This window comes from Schistocerca gregaria, chromosome 1 (genome assembly GCF_023897955.1).
Source record: "Schistocerca gregaria isolate iqSchGreg1 chromosome 1, iqSchGreg1.2, whole genome shotgun sequence".
NCBI classification, from domain to species: Eukaryota; Metazoa; Arthropoda; class Insecta; order Orthoptera; family Acrididae; genus Schistocerca; species Schistocerca gregaria.
In genome coordinates this window covers 144,771,271-144,788,477 of record NC_064920.1, presented here as the reverse complement: position 1 = coordinate 144,788,477, position 17,207 = coordinate 144,771,271, and positions in this window count along the sequence as shown.

Here is a 17,207-nt window from a genome sequence, read left to right as displayed (position 1 = left end):
CCTTTACTGCTAGATGGCAAAGGCACCGTTTCCACAGCAGCAAGGTACTTCATTTCATCGTAGATCAGCCAGTTACCCCGAAATATTTGTAAGTTGTATACAAAAACCTTCCTTCTGAATCACTTTATGTCTTACTGAAAAGCAGATCATATAATCCCTACAGTGTTTCTTCAGATTTTTGACGGATTACGAATGCAATGTAAGTCTGTAGTGGCAAAAATATTGTTTATGTGATATAATTACAGATGAACAATTTTCCAGTATTTTCTTTACTTGCTTCTTGCAAATTTACTGATTGTAGGTCATAAAGGTTTTGATGAGTGAGTTTACGAGTATCAAAAACAGCCGTTGCTTCATTTGCATTGACTGAAACTTAAATCTTTTACACAGTCAACGGATCATAGCTTCGGTATGTGAAATAAATCTCAACTTAAACCTCTGCCCGATCGTGAGGGAAAATGATCTTAACAGTTGCACAGACAGACAACAAACAAACGGACAACAATGTGACCCTGTACTGTTTTCGTTCTTACCTAGTGGGGTACGGAATCCTAAAAACATGCGGTACCACCTTCCGGCCTTATATTTAGATTGTTTACTTCATTTTATTACCACATTGTGATTGGAAGGGGAGGGGAGGGGGAAGAGGGAAATGGGGTGTGGCTTGGTGACGTCATTGATGAAGGACGTGGGTCGTGACGACATCGTAGAGAACTCCAAGGCCTCAGTTATGTAATGTAAACAAAAAATCTAGATCACGATCCAGAGGTGCCATAAGTGCACTACCTGAGCTGATAGTCGAAACTTTACAACTAGCCCCCTTGCAGTGCTTCACATTCAACCCTCGTTGTTATCCGATGGACAGTTCTCGAAACGGTACGCTGGCTGTATCCGACTGGACAAAGTTACTGAAATAAAGCGACACGTTGCAGTTGATTACTTGTGGTGTGTGTGTGTGTGTGTGTGTGTGTGTGTAAAAAGGTGTTAGCGTCGCAGTTGGCCTGGTAAACAAGCTTTGCCGAGACGAGGTCTGCGTGATGGGATCGGCTGCAGCACCTGACAGAGCCCATTAGCAGTATTAGGAGCACCGGGAACCGCGCGGGTACACAGCTAGCAGCCGGCTCAGACCCCATTCTGCTGCAGCCGGCGCGGCGCGGGCAGATCCCAATTCATCGGTTCGCTGGGCCACAGCGCGGCTCGGCGCTGCGCCTGTATTGGAGCATGCAATGAAGCAGCCGGGGAAACAATACGAGACACTGGGATAATATGTGTCCCGGACTGCATCGATCAGGCGGGACGCGCGCGCTGCGTGCGCCCGTAATAACAGAAAGCGGGCGCGTATTTCACCCGTGAAGACTGCCCGTAACGACGCTGCACAGGCTGGGCGAGCCGCGGGCGTTGCGCCCGGCAGTCTCTGTGGAACGGGCAAATGCTGTGGGAGGCTGCGGCGTGACGTTGAGAGGCCAGATACGTAGTCGCGCCTAGTTTCACGAATAAACAACAGGTGGAAATGGCATAGTACATGCAGTGCAGAAGGTACGCCGGCCGCGGTGATCTCGCGGTTAAGGCACCCAGTCCGGAACCGTGCGACTGCTACGGTCGCAGGTTCGAATCCTGCCTCGGGCATGGATGTGTGTGATGTCCTTAGGTTGGTTAGGTTTAAGTAGTTCTAAGTTCTAGGGGACTGATGACCAGAGATGTTACGTCCCATAGTGCTCAGAGCCATTTGAACCATCTGAGCAGAAGGTACGCGTAAAAAAAAAAAAAAAATCTGCCATCACTCACAAGTACCGTATTTTATGGTCTACAAGACACAGCTTAACTTATAAGCGATTTTTCAAAAACCAATATGTTCACAAGTTTTATTATTAGATGCAAAACCAGATTTTAAAAAATAGTTTACAAAACCGAATTGACCTTTAAAATCCCCGAAAATCGCTTCACATCGTCTACTTCGTGGTTCCGATTTCTGATGTAAGTTTATCGCTAACCTCATATCTGCTTCTCTTCTTTTCTTCGTTCTTCCTTCGATTTATTCTCCCAGTACATATTCTGTACTCATTAGACTGCTCTTTCCACTCAATAAATCCTGTAATTCTTCCTAACTTTCACTGAGGGCAGAAATGTCATCAGCGAATCTTATCACTGAGATCCCTTCTGCCGGAATTTTAATCCCACTACTGGACATTTCTTTTATTTCCGTCATTGTTTGGCCGTAGAGCAGAGAGACTGGATCTCTGTGTTACAACGTTTCTAATCCGAGCACTTCGTTCTTAATCTTCCCCTCTTATTATTCTCCCTTGGTTCTTGTACATATTCCATATTACCCGTCTTTCCCTATAGCTTACAAATATTTTTCTAAGACTATCGAACATCTTGTACCATGCATGTCGAAGCATTTTTCTAGATTGATGAATCCTATATAGTGTCTTGGTTTTTCTTAATTCTTGCTTGCATTATCAAGCGCGACGTCAAAACCAAAGTGACCGCGCCATAACAAATCCTCAGTTTTCTTTTCCCTTCTTCTGTATATTACCGAGCTGTTAAGACGATTGTGCGATAATTCTCGCATAAATCTGCCCTCGCTATCTTCGGGAATTTATGGATGATATTTTTCCGAAATTCTGGTGGATTGTCCTCAAAATCATGCACTCTACAAGCCATCTTGAATAGTTATTTAGCTGCTACGTCACCCAAAGAGTTTAGAAATTCCGGTGGAAATTATATCCATCCCTCATGCCTTATTTGATCTCATGTCTTCCAGAGCTCTTTTGAAACTTGACTAATACGTGACTCCCTACGTCTTTTCTTCCTCTATCATGTCTTCAGACTGCTCTTCCCTCTCCTACGTGCCTTCAGTGTGCTTTGTCCAACCATCCGTTCTCTCTCTTGCGTTTAACAGTGAAATTCCTCTTGCATTCTTAGTGTTGGCGCCCTTACTTTGGTTTCATCGAAGGGCGTTTTGATTTTTTTATATGCTAAATCAGTCCTTCCGACTATCATTTTATTACTTCGCATTTTTCCTGCAGCCGATTCGCCTTGCCTTCCCCGCATTCACTGTCTATTTCATTCCTAAGTGGCTTGTATTGCTACATTCCCACTGAGTTTTTCTACACTTTCCTATTTCGCCGACGAACTGCAGTATTTCTTTTGTTACCTAAGATTTATTCACTGTTGGCTTCCTTGTACTGACATTTGTCTGTCCAACTTCTGTTACTGCCCTTTAAGAGATGTCCTGAAAAAGGTGCTTGCTGGTTTTAGTGGGTTAAATGTTGAAGGTTAATAATCAGGTGTACATAATTGTATTATACGAGGTTTCAGACTAAACTTTAGTCATTTTCATAGGGAAATTTCCAGAAATGCGCTAACCAGAGTAAAGATAGTATTCTAAAGAAAAACACTTACAAAAACAGAAACTTCTATGGATCGAACTTTTTATCTAATTGATGCCGTCTGTAATTACAGGTGTTCCTTTTTGATGACTGAATATACATTATTTACGTGAATCTAGTTTGTAATTTTCTTTTCCATACGAAATACTCAAAATTGGGGCCGCATAAGATTCGATGGTGCATTACATTCGAGAACAAACTTGAATCGTTCACAGGTATTTCCTACCCTATGTGATCTGAAGCAGCAAAACATTTATTAAACTGTAGCAAGAAAATATAGGTGCTGTATCTATGAATTAAACGAAGGAAGACTTAATCGGGTAAGAGGTTACCGAGTTAAAAGAGCTGGTGTATGTTTCCAGTTCTGAATTCTGTTGGCAAGCATCAGAACAAAATCCATTACTGCCACGAGAAGAAATTCTCTTAGTCGTTGGTTCAAACACAACTTGTCGGTTTTGTTTGTTTTTTACTTGCTCATTGAAATTTAGGTAAAAGAGCTGGTATATATTTTCAGTTCTAAATTCTGTTCGTAAGTGTCACAACAAACTCCATTACTGCCACGAGAGGAAATTGTCTTTAGTTGTCGGTTCAAATAGATCTTGTTGGTTGTTTTTGTTTCTTATTTGCTCACAGAAATTTAGGTACCATCTCGTACATTGCAACGCACTGCTGTACTCCTCAACCTGCTTTCATTATTTTTGGCCTACTACAATACTTTGCGCTGTGTTTGCACTACGCACTCAGGAAATGGAAGGCAAGCAGAAAAGAATATCGTATGAAACTATTTTCAAGTGTTAAGTAATTTTTTATGCGGAAAAATATTGTAACAGAAGGTCAGGAAGAGAGTTCCATGTAGCTGAGAGTGACGTTCGCTTATGGAAGAAACCGAAATTGGGGTTATTTGCAGTTACTAGAACGAAATTCACTGGACCTCCCACAGAAAACATACTGACGTCGAAGTCAATGTTTTGGAATTCTTCCGAAAAAGGAGGAAGAATGAGCAACCTGTAACCAGAGACACCATAATAAAAAAAACAAAATAGGTGGCTGCAGCTCAATATGCCGACGCAAGAGTTTAAGGCTAGCCGGGTATGGGTTTATCGCTTAATGAAAGGAGCGGGCTTATCTCTGCGACGCAGCACAACAATATGCCAAAAGCTTCCGCAGGATTTTGAGAACAAACTTCAAGAATTTCATCGGCATGTTATTACGCTTCAGAAAGAGAAGAATTTTTCAATGAGCCAAATAGACAACTCTGATGAGACTCCAATTTGGTTTGATATGCCACGTAGTTACAGGATTGACGATAAGAGTACAAAAGAAGTTTCCATAAAACTATCTGGGTGTGAAAAACAGGGCGTAACAGTGATACTGGCAATCAAAGCAGATGGGAACAAACTTCCCCCTTTTTTAATCTTCAAGCGAAAAACAAGCCCCGAGACTCCAAAAACGAAAAGCTATTCCCTGTTCAGTATCAAGAGAGGGGATGGATGACAAACTTTGATGACTGACTGGCTCCTAAACGTGTGGGAACTCCGATCTGATGGGTTTTCCAAGTAACCATCAATGATTTGTCTTAATGCATTTCGTGGTCGTCTCAGTGACGACGTAAAATAAAAGAGCCGCAGCCTACCCAGTAACCTTGTTATTATTCCTGGGAAATAACTTCTGCATTTCCACCCCTCGACGTTAGTTTAAATAAATCTTTCAAAGGTTACGTGCAGGACCAGTATTAGAAATGATTTTGCGAACCTAACCGTGAACTGACTCCAACAGAAAAAAATTAAACGCGTTCCATCCTACATTATTGCGCACTGGGTTTCGGCTGCCTGGAAACGCATCGAAGCACCAATGACCGTAAAATCATTCACGAAATGCCGTATTTCAAATACTTTGGAACGACACCGAGGATGGCGGGGAAGGAGGAAATGAATCTTTTTCTGATGTACTCTTCCGAAGATTCCAGTAATGATGAGATTAGTGAATAATGATGAGTAATGCCTGTAATTACAGTATGTTTCTTTGAATGCCATGTAGGTAATTTCTTTTTTAATAAGGAAAATGTCACTTATTACCGTCATGAGTAACTTAAAAATAAATTATTGTTGTTTTTTATAGTTCATGTATACATTCCTTATTGTTTGAAATAAAGTTAGCATTGTAAAATAAATTTCGGCAACACAAAAATATCCTACAAGCAGTGTAGCAAAATTTCTTTATTTCTTTATTAATTTAATTTTTAAAATAGGGGTGCGCATTAAATTCGATGGAACATTAGATCCGCGTAAATACGGTGCAGCTTTGTTGAACTGTGCCGAAAGATAGAAATAACATGTCACTGACGCTAGGCGCTCGTTCACAGCTCTTAGCTTTCCCTTCTTTATGCGTATGTTAGCTCTCCAACCTCACCCCCCCCCCCCTAAATAATTTCCGACTGTCTTTAATTTCATTTGCGGCTGCTGATGACAGTCAAAATACAGCGGGAGAATGTGGAAGTTTACGTAAATTTGTAGATAAAAATGACATAACTACTCAATATAAATTGTAAATACCATGGTATGTTCCAGTGTATGTGTGTATTTTGCCACTTGGTGTTTCCACAGGCCTGTCGCTGCGTGTGGAATTTGCCTTTGCGTACAACGCTGTTTCTACAACTGTTGAAGTCAGCGTGGAAACGTCGATGCAGAGACCATCATAGCTGCAGTGGTGCACCGTGGGCGAAACGCCACAGCCCATTGCGCCTACGCATGAAAGACCATGGCCGGATTTTCCAGCAACTGCTTGTCACTGAGTATGAGTCATTTCTGTCCAATGATTCGACAAAGATGTAGCAACGTACAGTGTGTCAACCAAAATGTCACAGTGTGATTCACGAGTTGGCATTGGGCCGCTTGATATCTACAAGGTGTGATAACGGACAGATATGTCACGTTGTCTGCATCACAGTGGATAAAGACTGTGGAACGTACTGTCTACCACTGCTTTCGCCGCCCGCGGTGGCCGTGCGGTTATGGCGCTGCAGTCCGGAACCGCGGGGCTGCTACGGTCGCAGGTTCGAATCCTGCCTCGGGCATGGGTGTGTGTGATGTCCTTAGGTTAGTTAGGTTTAAGTAGTTCTAAGTCCCATAGTGCTCAGAGCCATTTGAACCATTTTTGAACCATTGCTTCCCTGTCAGACAGGAAGTTGCACTGGTGTGCTAATCATCTGTCCCCGGGCCATGAAGGAGTTTGTATTCGTCACTTACTGCAAGTGCTCTGTGGCCGAAATTGATATTATAATCAACGAAGAAAGGGTAGTGGGAAAGCTATACATCAATAACAGCCAGTAAATAGATTAACTTCGAATATGCTGCAGAAGGCGACATAAAAGTGAGGTACCGTAGTTCCGCACAATGTTTTAACACGTTCACTCTCAATTTTGAGTATCCTGGGGAACTGCCATCTTGCTGATAGGGCAAGTAATGAAATAAGAAATTCATCGAGACACAGTGGAAACTAAACAAGAATATGTCCAATCCTTGGAGGGAGTGAGAATTGTTTAACCGAGATGAATCAAGATAATGAGAGACGTTACCCTTCAGTTCCGAAATACGATCAAAGAGACAGGGGTTGAACAACAAACCATCCCGCATTACGATCGGGAGAGTCGTGATAACGGAAAACAGGGTGCGAACGGCGCGATTGCCGGGAAGCAACCATTTTAGATGTTGCAGTGTTTCCTGTCTCAGGACGGGATGAACTTTGCCCAAGGCTTCTCCCTGGAAGACAACGCTTGCATATCAAAATGGCAGTAACTTCCTCAATACTGCTATCCTTGAAGTGAAGACAATCAGGATATGAAACAGAACTGGAGAGGAAAGCGGTTCTCCCATGCTGTTCTGTTATTTGTAAACTCGGGCGCCACACCGTAGCCAACATGACAAGAGCGGCAGACGGAGCCGTTGCTGCTGCCTTGGCCCGATGGGGGCGGCAAGGACTCTTGGCACTCATGTTGGTACACCTGTCTGGACAACCGTTCGGCGAACGCCAGGGCAATTAGTATGCCTCAGCAACGGCGTAACGTCCACTTAAATCCAAAAGTTAAGGGCCACGGAACTTTGCATGTTTTCTAAATTAATTAAGAAGTGCACGTGAAACTTTCTTTGCTCTATCCAAACGATGGTCCTCCATGCAGGCAAGACATCGGTGGTGTCCGTTGACTGGTGAAATTTAACCTTCTTAGAATAAAATGAATGATTTAGGTTAACAAAGGACTCGCATTTGGGAGGACGACGGCTCAAACCCGCATCTGCCCATCCTGACAGGTTTTCCGTGATTTCCCTAAATCGCTTCAGGCAAATGCCGACATGGTTCCTTTGAAAGGGCACGGTCGATTTCCTACCCCATCATTCCCTAATCCGAGTTTCTGCTCCGTCTTTAATGACCTCGTTGTTGACAGGACGTTAAACTCTATAACCACCTGCCTCTCCGATTTAGTTTAATACTTTTTAATTAATTAACAGCCCGCTCAGAGATTAGTATCAGTGAATTCAGAATTTTGCAAACAACTGCAGCCTATGACTGAAATTGCGAAACTATTTTTTTTCGTCTCTCTTTCTTTGTGGCACAGACTACTCTGGACATCCATCATGACATCGCCACGTGTGCTGTGCACCTTGAAAACGTTTTCCTGTCACAAAGAGATGATAGTAGTTGCTTTATGCCGACAAAAGATACTGGTAGCGTTATCGTACATAGATTGCGTTGCCACGCCGAAATTCACAAGTCGAATAGATACCACAGACGCTGATGATGTCTCTCAGCAATCCGCAACGACGTATGGAAGGTGCTCCTGAAGACCACGCCCCCCTCTCAGCACTCAAGCGCCCTCAAATGGTTCAAATGGCTCTGAGCACTATGGGACTCAACTTCTGAGGTCATAAGTCCCCTAGACCTTAGAACTACTTAAACCTAACTAACCTAAGGACATCACACACATCCATGCCCGAGGCAGAATTCGAACTTGTGCCGTAGCGGTCGCGCGGTTCCAGACTGTAGCGCCTAGAACCGCTCGGCCACCCCAGCCGCAGCGCCCTCATACTGAGGTCAATATAGTGTCGAGGTAACAAGAGCATCGTTCCAGTTCGAGAACTCAGCTACTGCAGTCAACGTCATCGAGTAGCACAGTGACCGTTCTAAACTTCTAGAGTTGTTAATGTTGAATATTTTGCCTCAAGTGTACAGTCTGTTAATTAGTGAATCAGGTGATGCTTTTCTAGTCCATGACTTGTAAATTATCCTGTACTCCTATTGCAAAGAAGTATGTCAAAGTTAAGTACATCTTTTATTTATTTTTGTACTAAAGTGAACGATTATTTCATGTGTTGTAGTGTGATGAGCCTTCTCTCAGAGCAATCGAAGGGCCCACAGTTGTCGCCGGGTGATTGAAGTTTCATCTGATCACAGCACTGGTTGTTTATTTCCATTTCTCACTTACCTTAACACCTCTCCACTGATTGAGCTTGCTGGCCCGGCGGCCGAGTGATTCTAGGCGCTTCAGTCCGGGACCGTGCGACTGCTACGGTCGCAGGTTAGAATCCTGCCTCGGCCATGGATGTGTGTGATGTCCTTACGTTATTTAGGTTTAAGTCGTTCTAAGTTCCAGGGGACTGAAGACCTCAGATGTTAAGTCTCAGAGCCATTTGAACATTTGACACAACTTGGGGAAACCATTACAAGAATAAGTGGACTTGTAAGGTGTCAGGTAAATCCAACATCTTCCATGAAAACCCTGACATGATAGCAAATCCAGTAGTATGTCACATAGCTCCGAATAAATCATGACATTAAATTAACCAAAGTAATTCGAGTAACGAGTGAGCAAATGGAATACCACAGACTAACACAAGAATGCCTAAATGCATGTCGTACCCTCCCACCGTGAGACCAACGCAGTTCCGAGGGAAGAAACGAGAACAGAAGCCGAGAGCAGATCCGTGTTGAGCTAGAAGGCCCTACGGTAAGGGACGGACTGGACACCCACGTCGCCAGCTAACCATTAGGGCGACACCACCCGCAACTTTCAGCGTGAGACTTTTTCGCGTCCTTCTTAACTCCAGGACCACCCGCCAGCCCATGCTAAAAGTTAGAGCCCTCCAGAAAACAGTATAGATCTTACGATAACACAAAAAGGGCCACACCACCTGCAAGTTTTATCGTGAGACTTTTTTGCGTCTCTGTTACGTTGCAAACTTTAAAAACATTGCCCCACCACGAAAAGTATAACGTTTCTCATTGGATGGACAAAATTTTTGTAGGCGGAGTTTAAGGTTAACATTGAGACCCTGATTGGTCAGATGAAAACACAGCCAGATAGTTTTTTTTTTAAACCATTTCGGTAAACTGTAGTAAGGAGAAGTTAGGACAGAGTTAGTTCCGAGACGGCGAGATGAATGGCTGCTGCGCCGGCCGTTGCCGCCGTGACACTGCCTAAACACCGACAAGGCAATGAACGCACGCGATGCCGCATTTTTGAGCGCATAAGGCTTCACTCAGAACTGCAGAAGTCTCATTTGTTGCATCCCCTTTTTGCGTAATACTAGTGTCGATCGTTAATTAAAACTCATGGTGTTCACATTTGCCACTTGAAGTACATATCTGAAAAGCGATGATTTTTCTGTTATATAGTTATTGAGAAGCCACATCAGCCACTGTAATTTACGACAAGATAGATAAGTAATTGAAGATAACTGAAGGTCACTGAAGACCATTTTGATAGTTTGCTCTTTTGTGAAACTTAAATGGTTCAAATGGCTCTAAGCACTACGCGACTTAACATCTGTGATCATCAGTCGCCTATAACCTAGAAGTAATTAAACCTAAATAATCTGAGGACATCACACACATCCATGCCCGAGGCAGGATTCGAACGTGCGACCGTAGCAGTCGCGCGGTTCCGGACTGAGCGCCTAGAACCGCGAGACCGCCGCGGCCGGCTTTTGTGAAACTTAATTTAAACCTAGATTATAGATGTGATATGACATAGGTCATCCTTCGATCCATTGTAGAACTTGGAAACCCACTCAGGGAATATTCGTTCACATTTTTGTTGAACGCAGTTGGTTTTTACCATCCTGTATTAAACATTTCCTTTTATCAATAGTGCAATTTATAATACATCATCGCTAGTCTCACTGAACTCTTCTGAATTCTACATGTCATGTGTGGTCTGGCTTCTCCTTACCAGCAACAGGTCCCAGGGCCAACTACTCAATTCCCTAAAAAACACGCTCAGAGCGTCGTTGCGCGAAAGTGGTAGAGAGACACGATATAGAACAAACAGAGACCACCATGAATGTTAGAAAATGGCGACCCTGCCGGGATGGTTTAATACCATGACTGAAGGTCGACCACATGCCTAACTAGGTCAGAAAAATATCCTGCTGAAAAATTTTCGTAGTAAAAATTTTTTTAAAAAAGTTATACATAGCTGAAAACAGTGTCTGCAGCGATAGATAGTAAAAGCATTCTAGAAAAAGGGAGAATTCTAGCAAAGACAAATTAATTAAGTTATGAATTTTGAAAAATTGTTAGAATTAAGTTTTCTCTCCAATGCAAGCGCACAGGTGGCGGATACATCGTTGATAAGTTGGTTCTGACCCAACAAGTAAGTGAACGGTTTATCAAGTCGTGTGAACAAAAAGTTTATGAAACGCATGAGATCGTATGAGCGCATGTTGACTTGAAGTAGGGCTCGTGAATTGCTTTTAAAACAGAAAATAAGGGATTCGGAAAGATTAGCAATGGCAGATCGAGACCTTGACCGAATTGAGGTAGAGACCCAGCATGAAAATGGACAGAGAATAGAGGACAGTACAACAGACGATGCAGTATCGCGAGAAATAGGATATATAACGCACCATAACGAGGATAATGTACGCCAAGGCACAGAAAACCTAGGTCAGCATACGACAGAGGAGTAGAGAGCCAGTCGATGAGGATTCTAACTTGCGTCTTGAATACTTAGAACCCATAGTACAAGTAATCAGAGCCCTCTCACCACAGAGTACAAGGAATGCGAGCAGAAACGTGTCATAGCACAGTTCAATGTAATCGGTTGCGAACCAACACTTGGGCGGAAACATAGAGCGTAGGACGTCGGAACAAAACGCAATGGGACCCACCAATCTGGCAGAATTATTACAACAAATTACGGAAACCATGACAAGGCAAAATAAAGACATAGCGAACCAAATTCAAATTCAGAATGCAGACACCACGAGACAAATGCGTGAGATTAAAGAACAAAACAAAAAAATTCAGTTACACCTAAGTCGTGTTGAAGACGAGGCATAAGAATCTCGACAAGCGATATGAAACTTAATAACAGGTCACAATCAATTGAGAACAGACATTGACAAGGTACAAGTGCACGTACAAACATTGCGTAATGACACTCAGGACGAGATCAAAACATTACATAACAACACCCAGGGAGAACTCAAGAAACTAAAGAAACAGATAAACGAAATTGCTAGACAAGCAGCAGGTACAGCGCGTGAAATTGTTGAAAACGGTGTGTTACACAAACGTATCACAAAAGCAGCGCTGAAAAGATATGATAACCGCATAGACAAAATAGAAGCGCAAACGAAGCGACAATTTCAGAAATTGCGAACAGAGTTGTTGCAAACCATTGAAGAGCGTAGTGAACAGAATCGAACAAGCACAGAGTCTGCAACCACATCCGTATCTGTAACAGCACCGGAAAAACAAGCAGTTAACGAAGATATTATGCATTTGCGATTCCAATCACAGGCGGAAAGTAGCATATGTGAAATCAGACAGCCTGCACCGCGGTTACGCGAAAGTTACAGTGGACAATATCCAATGGATCTAACACAACCGGAAAGAACGACGGGAGAAATGATCAGAAACAAAAGTGGCGAAGAATCGCGAATTTCATATGGAACTATGACGAAGTACGACAACGATCATTTCCTCACAGTCAGAAAATTTCAACACTTTCGAGGAGGAAACTCATTACATTCACGAACTTTTATTGATCAATTCCGAGTAGGATTACCAGAACACTGGACACTAGCACACAAATTATACTTTATATGTGCAAGCATGTCAGGAACAGTCGCAGAAACCATACAGATTGTTGCAGCGACATGCCGATCGTACCAAGATTTCAGAGAGAAGTTTCTCTCACGATATTGGTCCAGCGAAGCAAAAAACAGAGTGAAGTACGAATTATTGCAGAAACCATATTTTGAAAATTCAGGAGAGAAGAGTCCCGTGAAATTTTTCGAAGTAATGGCAAACAAAAATCAATGCTTAGATGTACCATACAGTGACGGAGAGTTGATTAAATCATGCGCGATGAAGCTACCATTGAAGTACCAGCAATCATTAGTAGGTCGCGGAGGCAATGACGTCGAAGCATTTAAAGGTATTCTAAGGGAACTAGAATTCATATTTTCGGAAGATGACGCAAGAAAAAAGCGAAGCGCACGTGAAAACGAAAGCAAAAAGCAGTGGAATCCACAAGACACAGTACGAAGAAACAATAATTACGAACCACGTGATAACTTCGCACCAAGAAACGACAATAGATTTCAACAAAGAACCGGTTATGGATTAGGAGAGTATATGGCAATAACTATAATTCACCCAGGAACGGCAACAACTATTACAGAGAGAATAACAACAACCGGAACGGGTACTGGAGAACCAATAGACCGACAAATTATCAACAAAGAAACCACTATCTACAAGCAGAACAAGAAAAGCGAATACAGATAGAAGGCGTGGAAGTAAGCCCACCAAACCCCAATAAACGTTCGAGTTGACAGCTAAGCGCCCATGCCAAAGAGAATGACGCAACGATTCAGGACAATTGCAGCACCTTGAACAGAGAAGTAAAAATCTTATCACGAGAAGAGAAGAAGGAAGAAACAAATCCGCAGGGAACAGATGAAAACGAAGACAAGAAAATAACAATATCGTGTTGGGACGAAATTAATTGGGAGAATTCTGACGAGGAAGATGAATTACCAGAGGCATGCACAACGAATGTAGGAGAAAAGGACGAAGAAATGAGTATTGCAGAGCTATTTGAGATGGAAACCAGGGAAACCAAATTCAATGAGGATAATGCGCAGTCGACAGAAGTTGAAAATAAGTTACACACCCCAACGTATATAATAAAGGAAGTTATGTAGCGATAATTAGAGAATTTAGATGCGATTATGTGGAAGTAGCGACGCAGAAGGTGAAGATAGACGAGGATGGGGAAAACGTAGAGGATGTAGAAGAAAGCGTAAATGAAAGAAGAAATAGAGAAGAGGAAATAAAAGAGAGAGAAGTAGCAGTCGAAGCTTATCCTACAGAAAGTTCGAATTCACAAGGGAAAATACTCATGTATGATTCAGTGGAGGATTCGTTGATGCAAGAGGAAGAAGAACAGAACCAACCCTTTCAAATTCAACCAGTTGTGAAGGCCATTCTAATACATATCCCAGTGAATATTGTAATTGATAGCGGAAATGAACTGACTGCGATCTCAGAAAATTTATTCATGCAGTGTAATGCCAATGAGGAATTGCCAGTTCTGAAAACACATAAGATTAAAGTAAGAGGTCATATTAGAAACAATGCTGCGGAAGTTACGAGACAAACAAGGTTAACTCTTTCGTGCCAAGGTCAAAAGGTCGGAGCCAACTTCGTGATTATACCTAAACTAACTGTAGATTTGATTATAGGTGCTGATTTTTTAACTGAGAGACGAGCGATAGTAGATATGGGGAAAGGTAGCGCAACATTCGGGAATGTCACACTTCTCTTTGGGCAAAAGCTAAAATTAGAAGAAATACCAGTTATAAACAAACAATTAAGAATGACGCGAGATAAAGAGGATGAAGAATTAGAATGGTATGCACAAAAGAGGGAATCGCCTCAACTCATGTTAGAAGTCCATAAAGAAATAGACGAAAAATTGAAAGAAGTTCACGGTATTTCAGAACACAGTAAAAGAGAATCAGAGGGTATTTTACGAGATAAAGCAGAGTTATTTTTACCTAAGACTGGCAGTATTAAACACTTTCAGTACAAGTTTGTAGATTAATTTTATTACTAGTAAGTAATCAGCACAATATTTCAGGATTATGTTGGAGATAAGATCGTCAGGAGAAAGAAGAATGAAGAGAGAGGAAGGTGGGAAAAAGAAAGTAGTTTCAATAATAACACCAATAGTACCATAGATTAAGGTGAAGGGATAAAGTGTAGACAGTCTAACAGCATGAAATACTAAAATGCTATACACCACGACACTACAAAAAATTAAAAACGAATTTGAGGATTCCTGAGTAGATGTTAAGACTCCAAATATCTTAGAATTGAAACAATGGAAGGGCGCCGAAATTTGTAAAGCTTTTTAACAAGGCGTAAAACAAGTGGATACTAGACACATGTTAGATGATTATAAGAAAAACTTTTTCTAAGAACCATTGTAAAACCTCCAGCAAGGAAGAGATGCAACGACCCACAAGTTGCAACGCCAGAAGTACCAAGAAAGAAAAGGACGTAATTAGCAAGAGATGAGGACAGCGAGACCAACAGAGTGACCTTCTTGTAGCGAAAGTGGGCAATAAATTTGCCCGCTAGGGGGAACTCTGCTGAGACGCGACGGGACGCCGAACGTCAGTAGGGACTGGTGCACAGACAGGCAAGCAGACACCCGATTTTCGCCGCTCGTAAACCCTGGGGCGCCCCCACTCATCTGAGCGAGCGAAAAACGGTCCGACGAGAAGACCGCTTGGGCAAGCCACCACTGGCAAAAAATATGCGTAAAAGTCACACTACTGTTATTAAACAGCACACAGATGCACAAAACTGAAGAAGAACTTCCACAAATTAAAAATGACACGCCCGAACAATTTATCGAACTGTTACTAGGAGAAGAACTTCAAAGCGACCAGTTATCAATAAATATTTCCATATCCTGCCCAGAGAAGAACCAAGAAGCAAGTACGAAGCAGAGAAAAAGCAGGAAGAACAGAAGTTGAAGATTCGCAAGATTGAGACCAAGAAAGAAGATGGGTGAAGAATAGACGACATACCTTCCCAAATCCCTATCCTATTGTAAACTAGTCGTCTGCGAAGTATTACAACGAAAAACGACCACTTTCAGCGCCACATAACAATGACTTCCGTGCATACAAAGCCAGTAAACCACGAGATTCTGCACCCACAGCTCCATTCCATTGTGGGACACCCACAACAGCAACACACACTTGCAAAGCCAACAAGGAACGACGAAGGAAGCTGTACATCAAATACTTGCCCACATCCATCTCGCTCAAGACCATCACCTTCGTGCAAAAACATTCGCCAACCTCATGCTTAAACATTCATAGGATTGTGTGAATATAAGAAATCAAATTATGTGATGTACGAATTGTGCAAAAAAAACATGTAAAAAAACTAAATAAGTTAAGCACACCAGACAGCTAAAAAACTACAAAATAAGTCATTGACAATGGACTTAAGTAAAAAATGGACTATCGATAAAAATAAGTCATTAGTTCTGAAATGGACAGTATATAAAGAAACAATATGCCACTTATTTTCTCCTCATAAAAATAAAAGAATAACTATATTTTACTTATTTTCTCCTTATAAAAACAAAGAATAAAAAAATTATCTTGTTGGATGTTTTCCCTTTTTTTAACATTTGTACCATTTATTAGGATAATATCTCAATACTTGTGTATGTATATTTCTTTTTCAAAGCAATTCTTGGAAATAATTCTTATATGTTAGTGTAACAATGTTGAAATGAGTGTCTAGAAACAAAAACATTTTACTTGTACATGATATTTAGAATATGTGTTACGAATAGATACTTAATTACTACATTTATAAAAACAATATTTCTAAGAAAATCGATGTGAAAGACTCCTCACTTTCGACAACAACCTTCGTAAAAAAACAAGCTTCACACTTAAATAAAGAAAAAAAATAATTAAAAATTAATAATAGCATAAAAATTTTCTTCTCATGTCATTTTTAATTATAATGTGGAAAAATATAAAAGTATAAATTAGTAATACAAACTAGCATCGAACAGAATAATGTGGCTGAACAGTACACAACAAAATTTAGATAAATTAGAAAATTTTAGACTGTCTTAGACAACGATTCAATCATTGCCTAAATTCAGTGCAAAAATTAAGTTCGAAGAGTGGTGATATGTAAGGTGTCAGGTAAATCCAACACCTTCCATGAAAACCCGACATCATAAGCGAATCCAGTAGTATGTCACATAGCTCCGAATAAATCGTGACATTAAATTAACCAAAGTAATACGAGTAACGAGTGAGCAAATGGAATACCACAGACTAACACAAGAATGCCTAAATGCATGTTGTACCTTTCCACCTGTGAGAACTGACGCAGTTCCGAGGGGAGAAACGATAACAGAAGCCGAGAGCAGAACCATGTTAAGCTAGAAGGCCCTACGATAAGGGACGGACTGGACACCCACGTCGCCAGCTAACCATTAGGACGACACCACCCGCAAGTTTTAGCATGAGACTTTTTCGCGTCCTTGTTAACTCCAGGACCACTCGCCAGCCCATGTTAAAAGCTAGAGCCCTCCAGAAAAACAGTATAGATCTTACGATAACACAAAAAGGGCCACACCACCCACAAGTTTTAGCGTGAGACTTTCTCACGTCTCTGTTACACTAGGACCAGCCCCAGCCCATGTTAAAAGATAGAGCCCTCCAGAAAAACAGTATAGATCTTACGATAACGCTAAAAGGTCCA